The sequence below is a fragment of the Nilaparvata lugens genome, chromosome 10 (genome assembly GCF_014356525.2).
Source record: "Nilaparvata lugens isolate BPH chromosome 10, ASM1435652v1, whole genome shotgun sequence".
NCBI lineage: Eukaryota > Metazoa > Arthropoda > Insecta > Hemiptera > Delphacidae > Nilaparvata > Nilaparvata lugens.
This window is the reverse complement of record NC_052513.1, coordinates 30,770,212-30,777,964: the sequence shown is the minus strand read 5'-3', so window position 1 is coordinate 30,777,964 and position 7,753 is coordinate 30,770,212. Positions and strand designations below refer to the sequence as shown.

Genomic DNA, 7,753 nt, shown 5'->3' with positions numbered 1-7,753 from the left:
ACAACACTTGAACAGTCCAGTGTACGAAACTATTATAGTAATGTTGCACTATTATCCTCTGTTACTGTTCGGATAGTATCCTGTTACGCAAGCTACTGCTTGAGAGTTGAGAGACAGTTGTGCTTCAAAACAGCATGAATTTGAATGGGTGGACATTCAGATCAGAAGAAATTCTAAACAGTTTCGCACAAAATCTATCAGGAATTAGGAACGATTCTTGGATGGTTCATTGATGGAGAGATTGTTTCTCCTTATCTCACCCACAAATAATTCCCTATTGGACAAGAATTCAAGTGATCTGAGAAGATAGAGGAATTATCAGTTAGAAGATTGGTAACATCAATTTTATAGAAAGTATAAAAAGGTGTTCCTTATAAAGAATAATTATGGATAAATCAAAAATACGTGACACATAGTGTTGATTAATTAGAACGAATAACAGGAAAAACAAATGATAGTATCACAAGAAAAGTGAATGAACAGCTATATTATAATATTGAATAATATCATATATTTTAAAATAGTTATTTATGTACTCAGCATAAATACTTTTCAATTAACTATTGCTGATTCATCAGACATTCATTCATGAAACTACAGAAATGAATTACAGTATTCAGTCTTACAATAGATTATGATTCATAGAAATGCTGTACAACAGAATTCAATTTTATCACTCTAGCGCCGAAAGATCAAAATTTGAAAAGCTTTTTAGATCGTCCTGGACAATGTCGTACTATAGTATTTCTATTTTCGAATAAAGAGGATTTTGCTGAAATCGTCTGTTATTCCAGACTTTTGTCAAGTGATTTAATAATTTACTACAACTTCGGTAACTAGTCAAAATTCAGATCATGTTCAAATCAATTATTCTGAATTAGAATACCAATTGAATTAGAGATCAACGAAACTGTAGTGTTTGCTACTCCACTGCTAAATCTATCGTCATAGCAGATCGATTATCTATTATAATAAACAAAGAATCCGCTTATACACGTCGTACGGAATAGGAAATTCGCAAATGTCGCATCTTCACGTCTGAACTGCTGGACTGATTAACTTGGGATTGAGTATACAGTATATGTAGATTCATAATTTACCGATGATGGTTAAAGGCCAATTTTAAATTCTCCAAGTAGCTCAAGTTTTCAGTTTGTCAATTTTTTAATCAGACCCTCGCGGAGCACGGGTTACTTGCTATTCTATAATATAATAAAGGAAAGAATCGGCTATACATGTAGGGAATAGGAAATTCACTAATGACGCATCATCATGTGTCAACTACTGAACTGATTGACTTGAAATTTTGTATATTGATTCTTTATTTACCGAGGATGGTTTAGGCATATTTTTAATTTTCTAAGATTTTAGTAGACTGTCAAACTTTTAATTGAACCCTTTCGGAGCACGGGTTACCTGCTAGTCAAACATAAAGAAAACAAATAATTTTCAAAAGAATATACTCTGTTACCCAGAATGTTTGTAAAGTATCCAAGTATACATTGTTGAAGTTCAAATCAACATTCTATCAGATGAACTAACTTGCAAAAATAGACTCCTATTCATTCTCCAGATTTCTTGTAAGAACAACTGAAGATGCTGAATCTCAGTGGGCCTTGTATCAAGTTACTACAGGGTCACCACTACACTCTCACCGACTCACTCTTCTACGCGCACTCACGCCCGTCCACCTACCCCCTCCCACAAATACCTGACCAGTAACAAGTGCTGTTCTGATACCCTCTCACTCACTCAGACTATCTTTCTCACTTTCTATTACTGTATTGCTCAGTCTACTATCTAGCTCTTTCTCTCTCTTTTGGCTATCAGTATCAGTCCACAGTCAGTTTTCCATTCAGTACAAATTCGTCCATCAAACCGCGTGGTTGTAGTGTTCCGACTGTTACAAGTTTCGATGTGTACCTGTTACTTGGAGTAATAACTGCTCCAGTAAAACAATTAGTGATCATCTAGTGTAGAATAAATAGGTGAGTTTACAAATTAGTAATTCTACAAGCTAAGGTGATTTTGTAGTCTAGTTGTTTCCGGTCTAGATTTTGTTGGGACTAATTGGTTGAACTTACAGTATTTGTTCAGATTTAAATTGCAACAATACCCTAATTGGTATTCGTTTCGATATAAATTTGATACCACTTTCTTCTTTCATTTTCAAATGAGAGCTAATTAGTCCTAATGAGTAATCTATCTCCTCATTGGTTTATTTATTCAGCATTCATTGACAACATGCATTAAAATTATTATAATGCAGTACAAGACACATGCCGGAAACTGTTCTCAACCCCAAATTTACAGCTATTAATAGTCAAGTAAGGTTGTTTTCAAAGACTACGTCACTGATTATTTGAGTTTACAAAACCAAAAATTTATATTTTTACAAATTAATAATTAACTGAAAATGACAAATCGGAAACAATAACAGACCCTTTTTTACCATATTGCAATATTATTGTACAATTTATATTTTCGACTAATTCGAATTTATTCATCCCTTGACTTTGAGAGCCCCGTTTAGAAGCTTCATTCCATAGATTACAACATTATTTGATTTCAAATAATGTTATATCAATTAATTGTTTTGTATTGATGTATTAATTTATTCTACAGTTCAATACAAGTGTGATTGCGTTGGGGATAGTGAATTTTATTGTCGATTCCAACTTAATTTTTGTTAGTTCTTGTTCGTACTGACCTCAGACCAGTTTCATACACTTTTATACTAATGATTGATAGCGTAGATTATCTCCTTTGAAACGCCGAATTTTTGCAAATTTCGAAAGACTTGATTAGCCAGTTTGATACCTAAGGTATCCTATATGAACAACTATTTCTCTAGAATCATAGTGATTTTTTCCAACTTCCAACATCCTCTGCTTGAGTCACTAATAATGAATCACATTTGGTATTCAATTTAATATTCATGGAATTGATCAATAATAGAAGGAATTCTTTGATAACGTTTGTTTCATTGTTTATACGAGTAAGTTTCATGAATTGACAAATGAAAGATGGAGCTCCTTTCAAAATCCAACTAGAAATGAATCTGCATGTCGTCGATAAAGTAAACTAGAATAAAGACAAGAGAATAATGGATTTTCCATAATCAACCCAAAATTATAATTATTCATCAAAAGCCTGCGGCTCATCTAGGCATCATTCTACGCAAATCAAAATCATCAAAACCCTTCGCAAATGCTGTGTAAACATAAGAGAAGCTCAATATTTGATAAAAACACGATAATATTCATTAGAAACTTCTGCATTATTTGAAGCTCCTTGTTCCGCTTCACTAATATTTACAAATATTACTTTTTTATAAAACTTCTCTTCTCTACATTTCACTCGCTATAGATGATGAACCGATAAGCCCTGGACTTATAGGAGAATACAATTATAGGAGTTTTCTCTGGTAGGCCTTATACATGAGAAATAAGAGGGTTGCTAATAATAAGTTGTGGATGGTCCTGCATTTTCATGGAGGTGCCAGCTACCGCAAAATTATTTTAAAGCTCATAACCGACAGTTAGTGGAGCTGGCCTAAAGCAGCCACCCTTTCAACTGGAGTGCTGAGTGCACGTCAATGAGGCATTCCTTTTTAGAAATCGATTTATTTCAAAAGTAGTTTAATATGGTGACTAGAGAATGATTTATTTATTCGCAAATAATAATCAGTTGTAAGGCCACCACTTGCGTGTGTTCCGTCCCACATGATATACCAGGATGCATTTTTTGTCAAGTCAATTCAAATCCTCTTGTTCATTAACCTTCCTCAACCAGAACCATTGCAGGAAAATAGCAGTTTGAATCAAAACTGGTCGCAACCAGTTCTCGAACTGATCTATAACTGAGACCTGTACTCGAAAACCGGGTTATTTCAGCAGTTACCCCTGAATTAGGTGTTCTTAGATCAATACTTATCAATCTATGTTTGAGTTGATCCAGAATTCAACTCCGAATGGAAACAAAGAATTTGTTTTCAATGTTCAACTTTATGTTTCCAACTCAATGATCAGTTTTTCAAAGAATTTGTTTTCAATGCTCAACTTTATGTTGAACATTATTTCATTCAAAAATCACAGTGAACAAATGTTATGGTTCTCATTCATCTAACACTAGATGAACCTGTAACTAACATACACCTTACTGAACTATTCAACTATTTGAATTGACTTTCAAGTTTGCAACTACGAAAATCAATTATTAATAAGCTGACGAAGTCAGTTTATCCCTTCTCCCAAGATAGAAAGAAAACTCATCTCTCATAATGTTCTATTCCATTTTCTATAATTTATTCCATCACTTCATTCCAAAAACACATAGGCTACAAGACACAAAGCACACTTCCCTGAAGCGATTTTGAGAAAGTCGTGCAAATATGGATTAGCTGAACCTTCAGTTGGAGCAAACAACATGTGAATTGACCCAATATTAGAGTCAAAAATAGTAATTTGAAGATTTTCATCTTTTCAATGACTGCACACTTATTTCCTTGAAAGTTCCTGTCAACTGAACAATATTTTCTAACAATTTCTAATATTTTCAGTAAAATATAAACAGTAGCCATTAGCCAGTAGCCAGTAGCCAGTAGCCAGTAGCCTTTTTCCACAGTAGCCATTTGGGTTCCAGTGTTCCAGTCTTCATAATTAAATCTATTAAAAGCGATACTGTATTGAAGATTATCCTTTTTATTCACTCAGTTCAAAAGTATTTCTCTGTATTGCGTCTGAAATCTTTAGAATATTCACCGAATGAAGAACAGGTTCCTAACGAGGAAAACAAGTGAGGTAATTTTAAATATTCATAACATAGAGTTCAGTTTCCGCGCCTTATAGAGAGGAAGGTGAACTCAGAATGCAGATGTCAAGGGTATCGGTCATTAGCGTGTTTATATTTTCTGAGAGGTGATGGGTTTGTTATATCGATGCTTATTGAAGGATGAATGAACGAGCTGAAGTTTAACCTCAATCAGGTTTTCTTAAAGATAGTGTCTTTGCGTTGCAGGTGGTTGATAGTGTTGTTTTTCGAGCTAGAAAGTTATTGGATACATAGAAGCTATTTGCACATTCATTTTGATAACAATTGTGATTAGGAGGAACTAATAAATCATACATTCCCATTCCATTCTGCTGTTTTTGTGAAAAATGGTATGAGTCCATATGTCAGAATACGATAGAAAAATCATGACAAGAAGATAATACGATGGAGTAGAATTCGATGGGGAATTTCAATACGAATATAATAGTATTATAGTATAGAAAAATTTGCATGATGGTTGCTTGGGAATAATGTATTCCACGACTTGAAATTTACCAAAGAGAATCTTGCTAATTGTTAGAAAACTGTGACTCATGTTGTGTATTTTTTTAGCTATATTGTTTCATAAGTTTGAAATTGATTAGATTTGAGTTAGCTCCATGTTCATTCATTGGGAAAACTGTGATTTGATCAATATAACTGATGATTGAACCAAACAGAAAATACATATACGAGTACATTAATATACAGGACATTGTTATACTGTACATTTCATCACATTCTGCTTCTCTTGTGATGACAATGGAATATGATTCCAGTCCCGCCGAAAAAAGTTGGATTAGAATAGGAGAATTAATTTGCAGATTGTGGCAAAATGGCGGCCAATTAAAAATGAACAGTAGCTTAAGCAGCATGTTCATATCAAATTACAAAAAGTAGTTTTGAATAGCAAACTACAAAAAGTCCAAAAAATACATTCTACTATTAGTTCTGTTTCACCCGATATCCAGTGAGAGATACATGATTAATTGAAATAGTTGCAGTGATTGAAATGTTTGATTTTTTGATATTGGCATGATTATTTCATAATTAACCAAATATTTATTCATATTGTTACTCCCGTTGGAAGGGTGACCGCTTGAGCCAACTCCTCTGAATATGATATCCATGAGTGGTAAAATCGCTTCCCGATGGTTCGGAACCCATTTAAAACAAGGTCAATTCATCTCTCTATATCATCCGCCTCATCACCCACGCACAAGCTTAGAGCTCATGATGTGGGCAGTGGGTATCACCCTCAGCAAAAAAAAATTAAAGGCGAAATAAAAAATAAGATCATTTTTAAATTTGTTAGTGAACTGGGTGATACTACATTCCTGATAAATGATAAAGATCCAGGAAAGCTTGGGCAGAAAACAACGCTCATTGTTAATAAAGCTGAGTATTGGTTCAGTGTTAACAGGTTGATCGTAAATAGTAACAAAACAGAGTCTCTACTGTTTAGCTTAAAACCTGCTAGAGAGAACAAGAATGTAAAATTTTTAGGGATACACCTGAATCCTAAGCTGAGCTGGGATACTCATACAATGGACCTCTGTAAACATCTATCAAGAGTGACATATTTACTTGGCAAGTTGAAATATTGTACCAGCTTAGATTTGCTTTTTGTGTAGTTGAGAAGTTGATATTGTGGTAATTATTCACATTGAATGAAAAAGACTAAGAAATTGTCAAAAACCACAGATTTATTGATACTTAGAAAGACCGATTTCGGTAATTACACCATTGTCAATCTCTGTTGTCAAAAACCACAGATTTATTGATACTTAGAAAGACCGGTTTCGGTTATTACACCATTGATAATCTCTGATTATCAGTATCAATGAATCTGTGGCTTTTGACAATTTCTTAGTCTTTTTCATTCTGCTTGGATTTGGTCATCTATGCCCATTATGCATTTTTCCATGTTCATTTTTTGTATGGAATTCTGATCTGAGGTAATGCTCCTGGTGCTAAAGATGTATTACTGTGGCAAAAGAAGGCTCTGAGAAGAATAATTGGCATCCCATCCACTGAGTCTTGTAGGGATCATTTTGAAAAACTAGGAATACTTACTGTGCCCTGTTTATTCATCCTTAATTGTTCGCTTTTTGCTAATGGTAATCTCGATAAATTAATGCAAAGAATTGATATTCATAGTCACATCACAAGAAATAGGTATCAGCTGCAGGTAACGCAGGCTAGATTGACTAAGACTCAAATGAACTTTGATTATATGGGTATAAAACTATTTAATAAGTTTACATTGGATGCTAGAAATGTTAGTTTTAGAAAATTGGAATTATAACGTACAAGTTCCTGCTGAAATCCAAACCACTCTATTCACTCCAAGAATGGCATGATTGAGTATGGAGATCCTTTCTTTTTTATGATTTATTTCACTGTTTAAATATGTTCATAGGCTATATCTATTCATGTATTATTTATGTATAGAACTCATTTTTTTGTCGAAGCTTAATGTGATGTGTGTTCCGACTCTATATTTACTTCTGTGAAACGCTTTATTTTGTATTTGTCTGTGTGACTGTTGTATGTTTTATGTTTCCTGATGACTATGTCTATTACACTATTGTGTTTGATGACAATAAAGAATTCTATTCTACTTAGTGGTAATTCTCAATCTTAATTATTCAATTGTATTAGTGTTACTTTCGAATGGGAAATACTCTTTCACTCAACATGAGATAGGATTATTAATTGGTGCTTCAAATAATATCATAGTAGTCTAAAGCCTGAGCAAGTGAACTGAGAACTCGAATGACCTGCATCATTGGTATACTCTATCAATCTAATGCAAATGAAACTAATACATGACTCATTTTATTCGGTTGCATTTCCTGCGTACATTACTGTAGGCGAGAAGGTTGTCCATAAGTAGGCCAATGTTTGCTGATAACTTTTAGAATTTAGTGAATTGGAC

General features: G+C 33.7%; 1 protein-coding gene across 1 annotated transcript in view; it reads left to right on the top strand.

The window, feature by feature from the left end:
• Window positions 1-1,822: 1,822 nt before the first annotated feature.
• The window catches only part of LOC111050425 (17-beta-hydroxysteroid dehydrogenase 13), a 53,226-nt gene continuing 47,295 nt past the window's right edge, over window positions 1,823-7,753 (top strand). The window contains exon 1 of the mRNA XM_022336744.2: window positions 1,823-1,988. The gene's annotated coding sequence lies outside the window, so the exon portion shown is untranslated. The remainder of the gene's footprint in view (window positions 1,989-7,753) is intronic.